The sequence below is a fragment of the Mastomys coucha genome, unplaced genomic scaffold (genome assembly GCF_008632895.1).
Source record: "Mastomys coucha isolate ucsf_1 unplaced genomic scaffold, UCSF_Mcou_1 pScaffold8, whole genome shotgun sequence".
Taxonomy (NCBI): Eukaryota; Metazoa; Chordata; class Mammalia; order Rodentia; family Muridae; genus Mastomys; species Mastomys coucha.
Window position 1 is genome coordinate 69,337,171 of NW_022196914.1, and position 17,657 is coordinate 69,354,827.

At 38.0% G+C, this 17,657-nt stretch overlaps 1 protein-coding gene across 3 annotated transcripts in view; it reads left to right on the forward strand.

The window, feature by feature from the left end:
- Positions 1 to 17,657, forward strand: part of Pde4d (phosphodiesterase 4D) — a 1,511,116-nt gene that overhangs the window by 487,844 nt on the left and 1,005,615 nt on the right. The window lies entirely within an intron of this gene.

A 17,657-nucleotide genomic window follows, 5' to 3' on the forward strand; every position in this document is an offset into this window, starting at 1 on the left:
TTCTTCTTCTTCTTCTTCTTCTTCTTCTTCTTCTCCTCCTCCTCCTCCTCCTCCTCCTCCTCCTCATCTCCTCCTCCTTTTCTTCATTCTTCTTTCTTTCTCTTCTTTCCTTTCTTCTCCTCCTCCTGTCCTTATCATTTCTCATCTCAATACATACTATAGCACTTCAGATCCTAAACATTCACAACTGAAATCCTGTTCTTTTCTTATTCTCTTCACCACAACCTGATTTTTATTCCATGGAAATTGTCATGGTCCCTTGGGCCAACTAACTTTATCTCTCACTTATATGATGTATAGTACTTCTCTGGACACTAATGTGGCTGTTTTGGTTAGTTTTACACTATCTTAACACTCTCTAGAATCATCAGAGAGGAGGGAGTCTCAGTTGAGAAAATTCATCCATTAGATCTGGCTGTATGCAAGTCTGAAGGGCATTTTCTTATTTAGTCATTGAGGTTGGTAGGCCCAGTACATTGTTGAGTGCAGGGGTCAACTCTTGGCTGGTGGTGTTGGATTCTATAGAGAGCATGCTGGCTTCTTTTGATGATGGTGCTATGGTAATGTAAGCCAAATAAGCCCTTTTCTCCCCATCTTGCTTTGGTCACGAACCATCACAGCAATAGTACCCCTAACTAAGACAAAACTTTGTACCATGATGGTGGGGCATTTCTGCAAGAGACCTGACCATGTTGTTTGGGAAGAGTTGTGGAAAGATTTTGTAAAATTGAGCTAGAATAGCCATTGAGTGTTCAAGGCTTGGTGAACTGTTCTATGGAAGTCAGGAAAAGTGTTGAGAAAAGGGTAGATGATGGAGACTTGGCTTGTGAAGTTCTAGAGGGAAGCCTGGGAGTCACTTAAAAACTCCATCTGGGCTGTTGAATAGTTTCAGAATCTGTGATTCTAGTCACCTGGAGCTAAAGAATCAGCTGTGATTAACAAGTGACCAGCACCATTAAAGTGAAAACTTTGCTTTGCTGGGAACATTGATACTGGTCACCAGGTGCTCATAGATTAGTGGTGATTAAGAAGAGGCCTGCTAGTCTGGTTGGGGGTCTGTGGTCCTGCTGCAGCTAAGGGCCAAGTTGATGTCTGTGCCCTATGTTACCACTGAAAGCCATATAGCTATCCATGATCTATGCTGCCACCTAAAAGCCATGTTGATGTCCATGGGATGGGCTGCCACCAGGGGCTATATCGTTGAGCATGGTTCATATTGCCACCAGAGACCATGCTGAGGTCCATGGCATGTCCTAACACAGAAGGCCAGGTGGATGTCTATGGTCCATGCTGTTGGAAAATACCATGTGGAACTCCTCCTGTTGACTCTAAAGGTCAAGGACGCATCCTCTTCAGTGGTATTGATGACTGCAGACTCACAGTTGAGAAAGAGGAACATAGAAAGCTTCCGTGACAACCCCTCTCTCCAGAAAGGTAACAACCCAGACAGGGGAGTGTTAAAGAGAAGTGTGATAAGGATGCTGAAATGGAGCTCTTTACAATCACCTCCTCAGGAGTGGGGTGGGGAGGACTCACTTTTCTTTAAGGGGCTAGCCATTGGGAGTTTGACCATGCTGAAAACAACATTGGGACTTTCTAATTAAACCTTTTTGGGAGATTCAGGGCTAGGAGAACTTGAAGGTAAGTGTGATTGAGGTGCATTATGTGAAATCCTCCAAATAATCAATAAAAATAATATGTTAAAAAGAAATAAACAGTCTAATTGAGGTGAAGTCTTCTCGAAATGTCAGCATATAGAAGCTCTATTCTACAAGGGGTCAGAGTTGCACCTTGGGCTGGCAGCCAAACTCGAGAGTTTAAGAATTACCCAGGTGATACTCACTTGAAGGCATTAAGGAGTCCTGAAGAGCAGCTGAGGCTTGGCACTGTGAGAGGCCATATATGTGTGTGTATATATATATATACATATGTATATACACACACATATATGTTATGGCTTAATAGTGATGTGTTTGTGTGTCAAGTTGACAAGGGGTCAGTTATGCTGGCTAGTTTTGTGTTAACTTGACATATGCTAGAGTCACTGGAGAGGAGGAGTATTCACTGAGCAAATACCTCCATAAGTTCTGGCTGTTGTCAAGCTGTAGGACGTTTTCTCAATTAGTGATTGATAGGAAGGGGACAGTGGAGCTACACCTGGGTTGATGAGCAAGCTAGTTACCAGCTTTCTTCTATAGTCTCTACATCCACTATTACCTCAAGGTTCCTGCTGCGTTTGCTTTCATGTCCAGAAATGTTCAGTGATGAGCAGTGATATTGAAGTGTAAGTTAAACACACCCTTTCCTCCCCAAGTTGCTTTGGTCATGGTATTTCGTCACAGCAATAGTAACTTTGACTAAGACACCAGTAGTATCTCTTTCCTGACCACAGATGCTCACTGCCTTGGTCTATTTTGGGCCATTCTCTTCTTGTCTTCATCCTCTCCATTCTCCACACTGTACCATAAAACATTCTCAAAACAGAAGTCTTTCCTCATCTCTTGCCACTTAACCCAATCATAAAATCTACTATATGAGGGCCAGAGAGATGGCTCAGCAGTTAAGTCTGGGGGCTACTTTTACAGATCCAGCACCACACTGGGTGGTTCACACTTACCTGTATGCCCAACAGGAAATTCTGTGCTCTCTTCTAGCCCTTGTGGGCACTGCATTCACATGCACAAACCTACACACATATAGCAATTAGTTTAAAAAATTAAATGTATATATAAAGTATTAGGTTCCCATTGTTCTTAAAAATATTGAGACCCCATTAATCTTGTTGGCTATATGAGGAATATTCCCGCTCTGCCTCCTTTCTGGTTAGCTTGAAGCTTCTGCCCTGTGTCTCCTCAGAGATCATGCACACTGGCTTTTCACTCCATATGTTGTGGATTTTGCTCATGCTCCCATTCTTTTCTGCACAGTTGATCCCTCCTCATCCTTCCCATCTTCCATAATTCGGTTATCTTTAAAGCCTTTCTGAACTGAAGGCACCTGTTATTCACTGTTATGTCAGTCTCGGTGTCTTCTACACTATAATTGCTACATGTCTTGATTATATATTGTAATTTAATGGTTAATATCTCAGAATCATCAAACTGTACCCTCAGTGCATCATTTTGTCACCAATGCCCAGGAAAATGATGAGGATGTCACCAGAGCCAACAAGTATCCCTGTTTTTCATAGTTTCTCCACTTTGAATCCCAAGCTATTCCTTGCCACTTTGCACAGACTGAGGCTAAATAAATATGCATTGAATAGAATTGGAGCCTAATAACCAGGATTTAAATGTAACAATTTTGAAGACATATTTTATCAAACTGCCTTGATGCCCAACCCAGTTTGAGTTTTAAACAAAATGCAAGTATGTCATTTTGCTTCAGACAAACTTCTGAGATTTTTCTTTAAAGGGAGGGTTTTTACTGATAGATTAAGATGGTTTGGAAGCTATCAAGTTGATTTACACTCCTTCCATCTCATTTGCCATCTGCCTGTTTCTAAATGAGTAGAAGTTTGGTAGAAGGAACAATAAATACTTTATACCATAATTCTGTGTAAATTATAGCTTTTACTTTGAGCAAGAATTATAACAGACTAGAAGTAAAATATTTCCTGCTTGGTAGTTAGCGCACTGTCTCTGGCATCTGCAGCTTGTGTTACTGACCTCAGGCTCAAAATTTTCCTCTTTCTTTTCAGTAGCTCAATTTTTAAACCATCAACTTTTTATAGCAAACCCCAGGATGTCTGTGTAGTCTGACAGATGTATTCAATATTTGAGTCAAGTGTTGAATAAGTACAACTTTGGTTGTATGTGATGCTTTATTAATGTGGGCAGCTAATCTTCTGAAGCTAATGGGAGTAAAATTATAATCAAAGGCCTCTTTAACTCAAAGGAACATGCTTTAAATTATTCTTTTTTCTTAAACTGTTGCTTTTCTTTGACTAGGGTCCTTGAGATATTGAAAGGCTTTTTTTTTTTAAAGCTCAAAATAGCAGAAAGCATAGTCTTTATTTTCTTCCTTAAGAGAATGGTTTTTGACATTCAATTCTTAACACTTTGCCTGAATTAAGATTCTGTGTCTCACTTGGGATTTGGCAGGAAAGCTTAGATATGCATTTAAGAGAATTAAAATAGAGGATTCATTAGCACAGCAAGTATACTTTTATTTCTACTATGTGCCCCAAACTGGAGTTATCAGTCAACAAAATCTCTATCCTCTACATACATGGTTATTATATTTTAGGTATCCTGAAGGAACAGGTCAGGTACAAAACCTACTGAGAATTTGAGGATAGTGTGGGAAAACTCAGGTGCAGGTGGTCAGAGTGAGGGAGATAAACAGAAATATATTTACATATAAAGCTAAGACTCTGCCCAATCACATAGAGTGCAATGGAGTATTAATGGGACTGCAAAATTGCCCTTCTGGAGAAAGGTCTGCATTCTGTATCCTCATATAAGCTAATCATTGTTGGCTGAATAGGAGGAAAGGGGTAGACCTTGTAGATATCTCAGGAGGAAAGTTCCCCTTGGATCTCCTATGGTAGCAGTCCAGGTTTGGAATTAGATGCTGTTTAACAATCTATAATATCCAAAAGATAAAGAACTTCCCAACTAAGAGGGATGTAAACAAAGAATCAATGGCATTTACTTCAAAAGTCGGGTGCCCCATTCCTGCCAGAAGGGGATGATGGTGTGGATCAAGGAGACCTCTGCACTTATAGTAAGATACAATCTGGCTATGTTTAGACAATTCACAGCTCAACTGATATAAAGCTGCAAGAAAGTGAGAAGACAATGATGGTGATGTGAATGCTAGTCAAAGAAATTGTATTTCTAGTCTAAGAAAGCAGAATTGCCACTTAAGTGAAAGAGAGATTGGAGGTGCTATCAAATTTCTATACTTAATTTACTATGTTCAATGAGATATGATCATGGAAAGATTTAGTCAAATCAAGTAATCTTTGGTTTGGTCCAAAATTCTAATTGCTTTCATTGATGATTTTAATGCTAAGGATTTAGTGGAGATAAATAGAAGACAATACAATGTTTTTATTTGGGTGATGGAAAAAGGAAACTGAAGGATACTGAAAAAAAAAAAAAAACAGCTGGTGTGGTAGAAAGACAACCTCAAGTGAGAGTAGTCAAGTCAGGGTATTAGCAGTCAGTTTCAAAAACAAAGGGTAAGTTGGCCATGGTGGTATGTGCCTTGATGGCAGATCTCTTTGAGTTCAAGGTGAGCTTGGTCTATATTATATAGGGAGTTCCAAGACAACTAGGGCTACATAGTAAAACCCAGCCCTCTAAAGAAGACATGGAGGAAGAGGAGGAAGAGAACGAAAGCAAAGATGATGAAGAGGGAGAAGAGAAAGAGGGAAGGAGATGGGAGAGAGAAGAGGAGTGATTCATTCGGAGTGGTGCTGATGAATTGCGAGAGAATTTGTGGATTTGGACGGAGAAGGTTTTGTATGACCACAGATCCATTGCAGTGAAGTACTGGCCAGCACAAAGTATAGGTAGAGTAGACTTATGGATGAATGGTGGGAGATAGGAAGACAAGAGTGTGCTTCTTAGGTGTTCTTTCTGAAGAATTTTTTTGCTCAAGTATTTATACAAAGAAATTACATTGGTGGTTATTGACCTTATGTGGGATATAACATGGAAGGGTGTTATATAGATGTGAAAACCCAGGTCAGAATAACACAGGAGAGAGAAGAGTAATCACAGCAATGTTGTTGAGAAGGTGCAAAGGGAGGATGGGGAGGGCAAGGAGAGTTTTGTAAATGTGAAGGAATCTCACTGAGATCATTTTCTATTTCAGTGCATGATTTCAAAGGAAGGGCCAGATTATTAAGCAAAGGTGAACATAGTGAGGATGCTGTTGAAATTCTGGGGAGAGACATGAAACACCATCTCCAAGTCAGAGTAGAAGTCCACTAGAAAACGTGATACTTCTGGACAGCTCTGGGAGCGGAAAGATTCTGTCTGACAAAGGGCCCAAGCGCATGCAAAGTTTAGGTTGTGCTACGCTCTACGTCAAAGTTTACAAAAAGGAGAAGCCAGATGCTTAATTTACTACATGCATGACATTAAGTACAAGTAATTTTTGAAATAAAACTAAAACATTTTACATGAGCTGTACTGTCTTAAAAAGATATGAACCAAGAAGAACCAATAATTTTATTGTATGATTAAATACCATGTTCAAAATCTTGATGGATATCCTGCAAAATCACAGGAATTTTACAATATGACTACTTTCATGGCAATATTCAATGATCTTCCTTTCCCTTTGAGACAGTCTCTTGTATCTCAGGCTGGCTTTGAACTTGCTCTATAGCTGAAGATGATCCTGATTTTTGATCCTTCTGCCTCCACTTCACGTTTATGTGGTACTGGGATGGGACCAGGGGCTTTGTTCATACCAGGCAAGCACTTTATCAACTGAATTATAACACAGCGCTTAGTGGTACTATTTGAGACTATATTTGAGATCTCTCTCTCTCTTTCTGTGTGTGTGTGTGTGTGCATGCGTGCACATGCCTGTGCCTCTGTGATATTGAAGTTCAAACCCAAGGGTTTGTATATACAGAAAAAGTTCTTTGCTGAGGAATGCCCATAATCTACTTATATTATCATAGATATACACTTTAATTCATTTGAAATGTTGCAGGGCTTTATTAAGTGGATACATTCAAGTGCTGCTAGAAGGGCATCACACTGAAATTGAGTAGACATGAGTGCAGTGGAAAGCAGGCTGTGTTTTCTGCTCTTATCTATATTTACCTAAGAGAAAATGATAAACAAAACTGTCTCTAAGATCACAGCTCACTGAGCATAGTTTGACAGGAAGGTGGTTCTGCACGTTATAAACTCTATCAAGGTAACACCTTCTTTGCAACTCTTACCTTTTAAGGCTTTGGAAGTGTAAATAATTATAATGATCCTACACACTACTAGTAGATGCATATTAGTGTTGTTTTCTGCTTGCAAATCGTGTGTTTATAGATTATTTTATATTTGAATGTTTTAGTTATCAGTTAACTTCAGAGTTCACTCAACAAGATAGTTACTAACTTTGTTTTATTTTTTTGTTTGTTAGTTGGTTGGTTGTGTTCTGGGTTTGTTTGTTTGTTGTTTGAGACAGGGTTTCTCCATGTAGCCCTAGCTATCCTGGAACTTGTTCTGGAGATCAGGCTGACCTCAACTCAAAGACCCACCTGCCTCTGCCTTCTGAGTACTGGGATAAAAGGCCTGTGCCACCACTGCTGGCAGTCTCAACTCTTTTTTTTTTTTTTTATTAGATAATTTCTTTATTTACATTTCAAATATTATCCCCTTTCCTGGTTTTCCCTCCAAAAACTCCCTATTCCCACCCCTCCCCCTGTTCACCAACCAACCCAGTCCAACTTCCTGGCCCTGGCATTCCCCTACACTGGTCATAGAACCTTCATGTAGCCCGCGTGGTCCTCTCGCCGGGAAGAAGACACGCGGACACTAGGTTCCTTCTGCAGCAACTGTTTATTTGTCTCCATCCATAGTAAAAAAAGGGGTCGAGCCCAAAATCCGCACTGCTTATATACACCACAGTGCGCGTATCTGCCCACAGCGTGGTGTGTCTGCTCATGATTGGCTGTTCACTCATTACCCTAGCCCCGGGATGGGCCGTGACATGGCGTCCTTTTCACTCTATGCACATGCGCCAACAGTTGTCCACTAGGAGTTAACAGCAGAAGTAGGCGCCATCTTGCCATGGCGAATGCCTCTCAAGATTCACGGCTCCCCACACCTTCACAGGACCAACAAGGCCATCCTCTGCTACTATGAACCCATGAGTCCTTCCATGTGTACTCTTTGGTTGGTGGTTTAGTCCCTGGGAGCTCTGGAGGTACTGGTTGGTTCATATTGTTTTTCCTCCTCTGGGGGTACAAACCCCTTTAACTCCTTGGGTACTTTCTCTAGCTCTTCCATTGGGGACCCTGTGCTCAGTCCAATGGTTGACTGAGAGTATCCACCTCTGTGTTTGTCAGGCACTGATAAAGCCTCTCAGGAGACAGCTATATCAGGCTTCTGTCAGCCTGCACTTGTTGGCATCCACAATAGTGTCTGGGTTTAGTGACAGTATATGGGATGGGTCCCCAAGTGGGGCAGTCTTTGGGTGACCTTTCCTTCAGTCTCTGCTCTGCACTTTGTCTCTGTAACTCATTCCATCAGTATTTTGTTCCTCATTCTAAAAGGAAGCAAAGTATCCACACTTTGGTATTCCTTCTTTTTGAGCTTCATGTGGTCTGTGAATTGTATCATGGGTATCTGAGCTTCTGAGCTAATATTCACTTATCAGTGACTGAACATGCCCCAGTGTAGGGGAATGCCAGGGCCAGGAGTGGGAGTGGGTCAGTTGGCAAACAAGGGGAGGGGAGAGAATAAGAGGTTTTAGGAGGGGAAATCAGGAAAGGGCATAAATCACAAAAGTGTGTTCTTTTGTGATTGTGTTACCTCACTCAGGATGATATTTTCTAGTTCTATCGATTTGCCTAAGAATTTGGTGGTTCCTCAGAAAATTGGATATAGTACTACATGATGATCCAGCAATACCACTCCTGGACATATACTCAAAAGATGCTCCAACATGTAATAAGCACATATGCTCCACTATGTTCATAGCAGCCTTATTTATAATAGCCAGAAGCTGGAGAGAGCCCAGATGTCCCTCAACAGAGGAATGGATATAGAAAATGTAGTACATCTATACAATGGAGTACTACTCAGCTATTAAAAACAATGAATCCAGTCTCTAAATTCTTAAAGTCTAGGTCTGTCTCAAGTCCTCAGTGTCATATCTTCTATCTTAAATCTTTTTTGTAATTATGTTTTAGGATAAAAATCATAAAAATCCCATGGCCTTATTTCCACTTTATGTATTGATACCTTCACACCTTTTTTCATATAATCAAAGACAAAGTCTGTCCAAGTTACAGAATTTTATTTACATGTTAATATATGTCAAATATGAACCTATCTTGATCAATTTTATTAATTTTCTACCCATAACTTGTGTTTCTAAACAACACATATATCTATTATGCATTAGGCATTCTCTTGGATGTTTTGTGATATTAGCTCATTAACTTCTCCCAAACAACCTTATAAGGTAAGCATCTTTATTAAATAAAGAACCTGAGGCAGGGGGATTTAAATACTTGTTCATAGTTAAGGACAGCCTTTCATCAAACTTCCTGCAATCCAGCCTGGCAGCTCAGCAGGCAAAAGCTGCAGGAGCAGTTAGAATATGAACATTTATATGAACCAGAGGGCGGCTCTTGACATCTAGGGCGAGAAGTGAGGATGCCAGAGAGGAGGATACAGAAATAATCTAAGTGGTGATGAATGAGGTGACAAGTGACAATGGATGGCCTGTCATAGCACCAGTGTCTTGCAAAAATCTATAAACTGAGTCCCAGGGCAATAGAGTGGGGCGCTTTTTTTAGACTTTATGTGATTAATTGAGTCCACTAAAAGAGGGTACAAAAATTATAATTATGATTATAGTTAGTGATTAAGGATACACTTATAATATATTGAGATTCTAGTTTCTGAAATGGCATGGGAAAGATGAAAAGTGAGGCTCTCAAATGAAGGATAGAGTTTACAGGGAATGTTTTAAGTACTGGCTGACTTTGTTATTGAATTAGTGACCAGGCATGTCCCTAGGATCTGAAGTTCCTGTAAAGGAAATAAGAGCTGGTAGGACTTATAGGACAAAATGGATTCAACTTTTTTTTCATACAGTATATTTTGATCATGTTTTCCTCTCCCCCAAACTCCTCTCAGATCCTGCACACACACGCACACACACACACACACACACACACACACACACACACACGAAACAATCAGACCTAATATAATGAAAGTCAAAGCAAACAAATAGCAAAATAAGACAAAAACAATGTGCCAAAGGGATTAAGCAGGGAGAAGCCAAAACAAAACAGAAAGGAACATGGAGTTTGTTTTCCATTGGCCAGCTACTCCTGGCTGAGGGCCTGTCTTGGGCTGTGTTTGACATTCTCAGTGACACTTCATAGCAGAAAACTTCTCTTCACCAGCTTTATCACTCTTAGGCATACAGTAAAGAATTTAATTTTTAATGGCTAATGAATAGCAAAACAACAACTAATAGTGTTGTTTTTACTGTAATAATTCCTTCTTTTAGAAAAGGGTTAGTAACATTAAATAATTTGATACCTAAATCAAGAGTAAAAATGTTGAAATAGGAACATAAAATCATAGCGATGCTACAAATACTCTCTTAACCTGCTTATACATACGTACAATTTAGATACGGTTGGGCTGTTCAGATTATACTGTTTGATAATACTAGTTTATTTTTCTCCTATAACTAGTCATGTTAATGCAGGGGTGGGAATCTTTAAAGGATAGCAAACATCGGTTCACATTTACACAGAGATTTTTACTAGTTCCACATTTTTTGGAGCAGGTTGCAAAGGGATTAACAAAAAAATATTGCTTGCTTCATACAATTCTGCAAAGGTGGCTATGCTCATTAATATGATAAATGAAAATTGGTGTCCACTTGATTATAATATATGAGGTTGTTTTTGCATTCCATATGTCACTTCCTGTGGGCAATGAGTTTGCAGTTTCCTAAATGAAATACATTTTCTCATGTTCTAATTTTTCATATTGTTAGTGTACTTTTTAAAATTTTTATTTCACAGATATTAGTGCCAACCAATGTCTCCCAGAAGGAAATATCCCATTAACCTAACCATTTCCCCATAAATAATCAACCTAATTATTTCCACTTAATTTCCATGTTATTGGATATTTATAAAGCTGACAAATTTAAAAAATATTTGTTCTGTCCTTGCTCTTATCAGAGACAGCACAGTCCTGAAATGGCATTAGGAAAAGGCTGGTTGTTTTTCCCAAAGAATTATGTTGTGCGGTGTTTCAATCTCTTACTAAAATTTAGAAGCACAGAAATAACATGTAACTTTACATAGGATTATAGAATTCTACACTTGTAGAACTATAGATCTAGTATTCTTTAGATAAATTTTTATATGTGTACAGCCTTTTGGGTTTGTCTGATGCATTGTTGCTACTGAAGAGAGATTGGATTATGTGTCATTTGTCAGGTTATAACTATAATTCACTAATATTGTCCTGTAAATCTGGATTGTGGTACCAAGCCTGCAGACCATTCCAGGTAAAAGACACGTGTTAGAAATGAATTAAATACACACAGGCCAGGTACTGTAGCATATGGCATTCTGTTACAGACATGCCTCTTGTCCATAACTCTACTTTTTTTTTTTATTATAAAGCTTACCATCCAATGTAAATCTTCTGTAGCTGATTGATAATATAAAGCTGAATAGAGAGAGTGGGTCCACTGTTTGCCTCTAGCGTATCATTGTCAGTAAACTACTCAACAGTCTACTTTATCCACTGAACAGTAATTGTATGACTTTACAGGATACTAGATATAGTATTGATGATGGTATTAAAGTTGAAGCCATTCATATTTAATTGTCATATTTCTAGATCTCAAGTAATTAATGACTCTCAACATGGAAATATGAAGATAAAAGATCTGGGAGTTTTTAATATAGGTCTGTTTATAAATGGTTGTTTGATTGAGTGTATGTGATATAGTCCCAAGTTTCCCAATAAAAAGTAAATGTAATACCTTTGTCATAAGGTTGTAACATGAGATGATACATGAAAACTTATTTGTATATTGTATAGGTCCTCAAATGATTATCTTAAAAATCATCACCCCTATTATTTTTTGTGTCTATTCATTTTCTTACACAGTTATAATTCAATTTAATGAATCATTTTGACATCACCGAAAGACTCTGCTAAGGATGGCACTGAAAGGCACATCTCAGTAACCTTACCCCAGAGGGTAAGATGGCACTGTTCCTATCAAGGATTGCAAATGAACCAGATCAACCAGAAGCTATTTACTTTAAGGTGGATATTGCAGTAGCAATTTTATAGAAGAATAAAGAGAGCTGATTCTATCTGTATACTGATACCTTTCTTCAAAACATCTTCAAACTGTACAGAAATCTACTATTAGTTATCAGATTTTCAATTAATAAAATGTCTTTTTCTAACAGTAGTTTTAAAGAAACTATTATGAGTCTATGCTAATCATTATCTATCAATCTGTACTCTATCAATCACCTATCTATCATCTATTTATTTATAATCATCTATCTAGTTGACTTCTATGTATTTATCTAATTACTGTTTAGTATATGTTTTCTTATATATAAGTATATATATAAGACTATATATTTCTATACATATAATTTTTTCCATCTTAAATATAGGTTAAGAAACAATTACTATACTATGTTAAGCATTACTGAATCCATGTTAACATCCTATATTATTTTAATGGTTGGATTTTAAAAATAAGGTGATAATAGATAGTAGCCAACCTAATGAGATTTTGATTTCCATTTAAATTTTTTTGGAACAATAAGGGATAGAATTTTAGAATCATTTATTTTCCTTTAATATATATCATCTACCAATGATAGCCCAGATTTGATAATTATGTTCTTTGGTTTGTCTTCCAAATAATGCTTTGACCTCTAATCCATAACCAGCCTGTTTCCTGAGAGATGCTATTTATGTTTTGTGAAATCTAGAGAGCTAAATAAATTGAGGCTCTCTTTGTTCTGCATTTGGCTGATCAGAACTAGACATAGATATACTCTTAGCCACTGGCATAAAGAATTAACAATTACAAATTAGAGAATTTTTCATTAAAATGACTCATATTCAAAGGACCATCATAAGTGTTTTCTGAGATTCATAATCCTTTTCTACACCATCATTTATAGTCAAGAAATGAAGTAGCCACCTTTCAGAAATCAATTTATGTTTGTCATTTATAAGTAACATCCATTAAAATCTACTGTAAACAATTATTTACTAAGTCAGTGACATATGAGTAGTTAAGTTTGTAGGCAAAAGATCAACAAGTTGTACCTTCACCTGTAACTTCTACAGGCTGCCTAACATTTCTCTGAATATTGGTGAACCAGAGCAACAACAACACTTCACATGAACTTCAATTGGTTATGCACAATCTTTTGTTGTAATACAACAGCCTCATTTGCTGGGTATGGAAGCCTTCAGCCTTTCGGCTCTTTCCCCCAAGCACCTAATAGAAGTCTCTCACTTGGGGAAGATGTTCTTGTTTGATAATGTATGTTGAAATGCTTTTACAAAATAGCTGGCTGAAAAGGAAAAACTGAAGTCTGAAGAGAGGGAAAAGTTGTCATAAAAGGCCTCTGGATATAAAGAACTGAATTGGACTTGGAACAGATTTTGAGATGAATTTTTTTATTGTGGGGGAAAATCTTTTTTGTTGCTCTGGGAGAAGGAAGAAACCCAGGAGTCAACATTCATTCATGGCAGTGGGGAACTGACACATAGGGAGCAAATGCAGCAGGATAACAAAGAAATGAGGCATGGCAAGGTATTTCCCTCATGTAGGTCTCCAGTGGCCCCTGGAGTCCTTAACAGAAGCAGCACTCAAAGATGACAGGGTGACAGGGAAGGCTTGACGTTATGTGGGGAAGGTACATCTGAAAAGCTCTAGGTAAGAAATGCATCCAAAGTACATCCTTTTGGTCTTCATTGCATTTATCTCACTCTTTTACACTGTTGGTCCCATGTGTGTATATGGTGCTTACTGAGCTTTGCATGAAACCTCTGATTCTTGAGGTAGATGCCAAGCAGAGGGGATAACACACATTCTTATGATTGGGGATGCATCTTATTTTAGTGGGTTGATACATAGTGGCATTAGGTAGGCAGAAATCAACAAAATTCTGAAGGTTGTCCCTTGTTTTATTATAGTATTAAAGAGGTTTATAAATATATCAATAAGCCATCAATATACTAAGCAAAGTGAGCATGTTGACATCAGTTTTAAATGAAGTTGATATATGCCTTAACTCTCTATATCAAGTGTTTAATTTTCACCCTGCAACCACTTTTCAGATGACCTAGGGCCAACAGAAGCAGGAATTTATGGGCATGCTCATCTGGAAATGTTGAATGAATGCATAGTATGTGGTAGAAGCAAACTCATTGTTCTTGTTTCTAAGCATGGAGAATTGCAGAGTTGTTCAACTCTGTGTTTTATATCTACTTGTACATTGTAGACCATAGCTCAGTACTAAGAGTTCCCAGTGGATTGTAAATTATGAAATAGATATCAATGCCTTCTTCAGAGTGTACTCATAAGAAAGGAACCTGTTCAGATTATCTTATAAAAAGTCCTGGTAACAGTTTAAACACCCCTCTCAGCTGTGAGCATGGTATTCAGATTGCTTATAAAGTATATATTAAACAAGAATATACTCTCTTTCAAGTGTATACATATTGGACCCTCAGTGAACAGACTCACTCATATTAAGCATGAAAGCTCTGATAGAAATCAAGGTAAGCATACAACTCAACCCTAAACCAGAGTGAGTCATATTGTTTATCATAAATATTTCATAAATTTTGCTAAACTCAATCCCACAGAGTTCAAAAGGGTAATGCTTACTCACTCTATGAAGATGCCAAATACAGAAAGAGCAATGCCTAGTATTGGTTATAAAGTCTGAAATCAAGCATTTTTTTTGTTACTGAATAATGGATGTTTCAGAATAAAACAATAAACTCTTTAGATTATTAAGCATCTTGTTCTCTGCACACTAGTCAGTGTTGGTATCAAATGCATAGAAATTTGTTCATTGTCCTCCTCTTCTATCAAGTACAATCATTTGAGGCAGCTGGCTTGGTTAATATTTAAACAGGTTCATTTGGATAGTCCTCATAAAGCATGAGAGAGTCGGCTGTGATTTTAGGGACCTCTCCCAAATTAGGTTTTGGACAATCATGTGATTAATTTAGATATAAAGCTGTATAAAATATTTTGTGATCAAGTTAAATAACACTAATATTTGAATAATGATGTAAGCCTAGATTTTCATTAAAGGCATCTTAGCCAAATAAAGTTTTCAATAAAAGCAATTTATCATTGCTATATCAGATGAAAGGAAACTAATGACTTGTTAGTTTAAAATTTTTATTCTATTATGTACTTTCACCACATTTTACATTCTTATGTCAAGGATTATTTTTCATTATTACATGTTTTCATAGAAAAACTAATAATATTTTTATGAAGGCACAAGTAAGATGAGACGGCAAAATGTATACCTGTCTTAATTAGGGTGAAGGGACACCATGACTAAAGCAACTCTTATAAGGGCAAATATGTAATTGGAGTTGGCTTATACTTTCAGAATTTCAGTCCATAATCACCATAACAGGAAGCCTAGAAGTGCGTAGGCAGATATGATGCAAGAGGAGTCAAGAGTTCTGCATCTTGTTCTGCAGGCAGCCAGGAGGAGACTGGAATTCCACACTGGGTGGAAATTGAGTATTGGAGACCTCAAAGAAAACCCCCACAGTAACACACTTCCTCCAACAAGGCCACAGCTTTTAATGGTGCCACTCCGCATGGACCAAACACATGAGTCTATGGGAGCCAAACCTATTCAAATCACAACACTTGTATTGTAATTCTTGTCCTAATTGGTTAAATGCAAAAGCTAATGTCTACAACATTTTCTCTGAATACAACATTGAAGAAAAACACACATGTACAGTCATAACAAATAACTAATAAATACTTGTCTTTAGAAGTCTGTAATTCTTTAGAAATATTTTCAAATAAAAAGTATTTCTAGGTAGGATATTTAATAAATACATACTATGTTTTGTTTCTTGGGTTGATGCCCAATTTAATATTGCAGGGATTATTGTGTTCAGTGCTTATAATATTAATATTGTTTCTGTCATTTAAAAATAAACATATGTGTCTTTTTCAGGTATACTTTTTCCTTTAAAACTACAGCTTTGGAATATATTTCCTCCACTGTCCTTTTCTAGCAAGGCAACAAACTGTAAAGAACATGTTTTTGAAATGTAGAATTCACATTATAACACACATCTAATGCTAGATGTAAGAAATTTTACTTTTTCTATTAATATTTCACATTTACTTTTTAATTCAACAGGAATGATAGAAGGCTTCACTCTAGAATACTCTTGCTTTGTGGAAATTAAATTAAGGCTTACTCTTAAATAATGCTTATTGCACCCATCTTTGTTTTGTTGGGTTTTTTGTTTCTTCCTACTTCTTCCCTCTACAAATAAACTCGTGGAAGTCTCCCAGTGTTCAGAGTTGCATGGACTTCAGCAGGAGATAGTTTGGCTGCAGTCTGGGGCCTGGCTCTAAGTTCTTTATTTCTGATTAATGAGCTTTGCCCACAAGTGTGTGCTAGTCATAAAATGTTAAAATCCTTATGCAGGAAACATTCACCTCTTCTGGAAAAAGGTTGTCCCTTGATTTGTTTAGTCTCCCGTTTAGTCTCCCCATGTTACTTTATATACCTCCAATGTAAGATGCTATCGGTTGATGAAGTCAGATGTTTGAAGTTTATACTCAGTTCATGTCCATCTAGAGTTCTCTAGATGAACTGCCTGCCTTTGTTAGCTGTGTTGTGTTTGAATCTCTAGTGTAAAACATGACACCAGGACACTGCCTTGGCCTGGGGTGCTCTGTTCTTTTGTACAATGAGTTAGCAGATACTTCATTTTGCATTCTGTATCTAGAAGGGGTTATCTAGGGGATGTAGCTGTCAGCTGTCCACTATAAGTGGGATTCATGGTACAGGATGCTCTGAGATTATCCTATAATACAAAGTTCTGACTTTCTTGGTACAGGGAGGGGTTTGTGTATGATATTCTCTCCCTCTCCCTTTCCCTCTCCCTCTCCCTCTCCCTCTCCCTTTCCCTCTCCCTCTCCCTTTCACTCTCCCTCCCCTCCCCCTCTCCCTCTTCTTCTCCCTCTCTTTCCTTCCCTCCCTCCCTCCCTTCCCCTCCCTTCCTACCTCCATTTCCTTCCCTCCCTCCCTCCTTCCCTCCCTCCCTCTCTCTCTCTCCCTCTCTCTCTCTCTCTGTGTGTATGTGTGTGCATGCGTGTATATGTATGCATACTACTTCTTATTTAGAAGAATAAGACATGGTTTAGGAGCCAAAGGTGGTATTAGATAGCAGATTAATTTTTCTGGCAGAATTGTAGAGTGCTGGTATCCAGCTGTGGTGTTCACAGGGCATGTACCTTCAAGTTCCTGATGGGCTTCATTCTCTCTTCTTGTGCCCAAGAATATTAGTTTTTAAAGTACATTGAATATGGCCTTACAGTTATGTCTTCTTCTGGGCTTATTAGGCTCTGGAGCAAGCTTATTTGTCTTGTGTCTCAGCTTCCTTGGTTATTACCTTCTTCTTATCTTTTGTAATAGGCCTTTATCTTCATTCTACCATTGTATGTGAATTTTGTGGATTGTGAATCTTGGTAATCTATTTCTGTAGCTATATCAGTCCTATATCTTACGATTCCTATAGAAGAGGGTGGAGGTGTAAAAGTGTAATCCCATATATTTATCTGAGCTCTATTTAAACTGTATGTGAAGCCCTGTTCACAGTTCACGTTTGAAAGCCCTGGTTTATATTCAGACATTCACTGATCTAGTT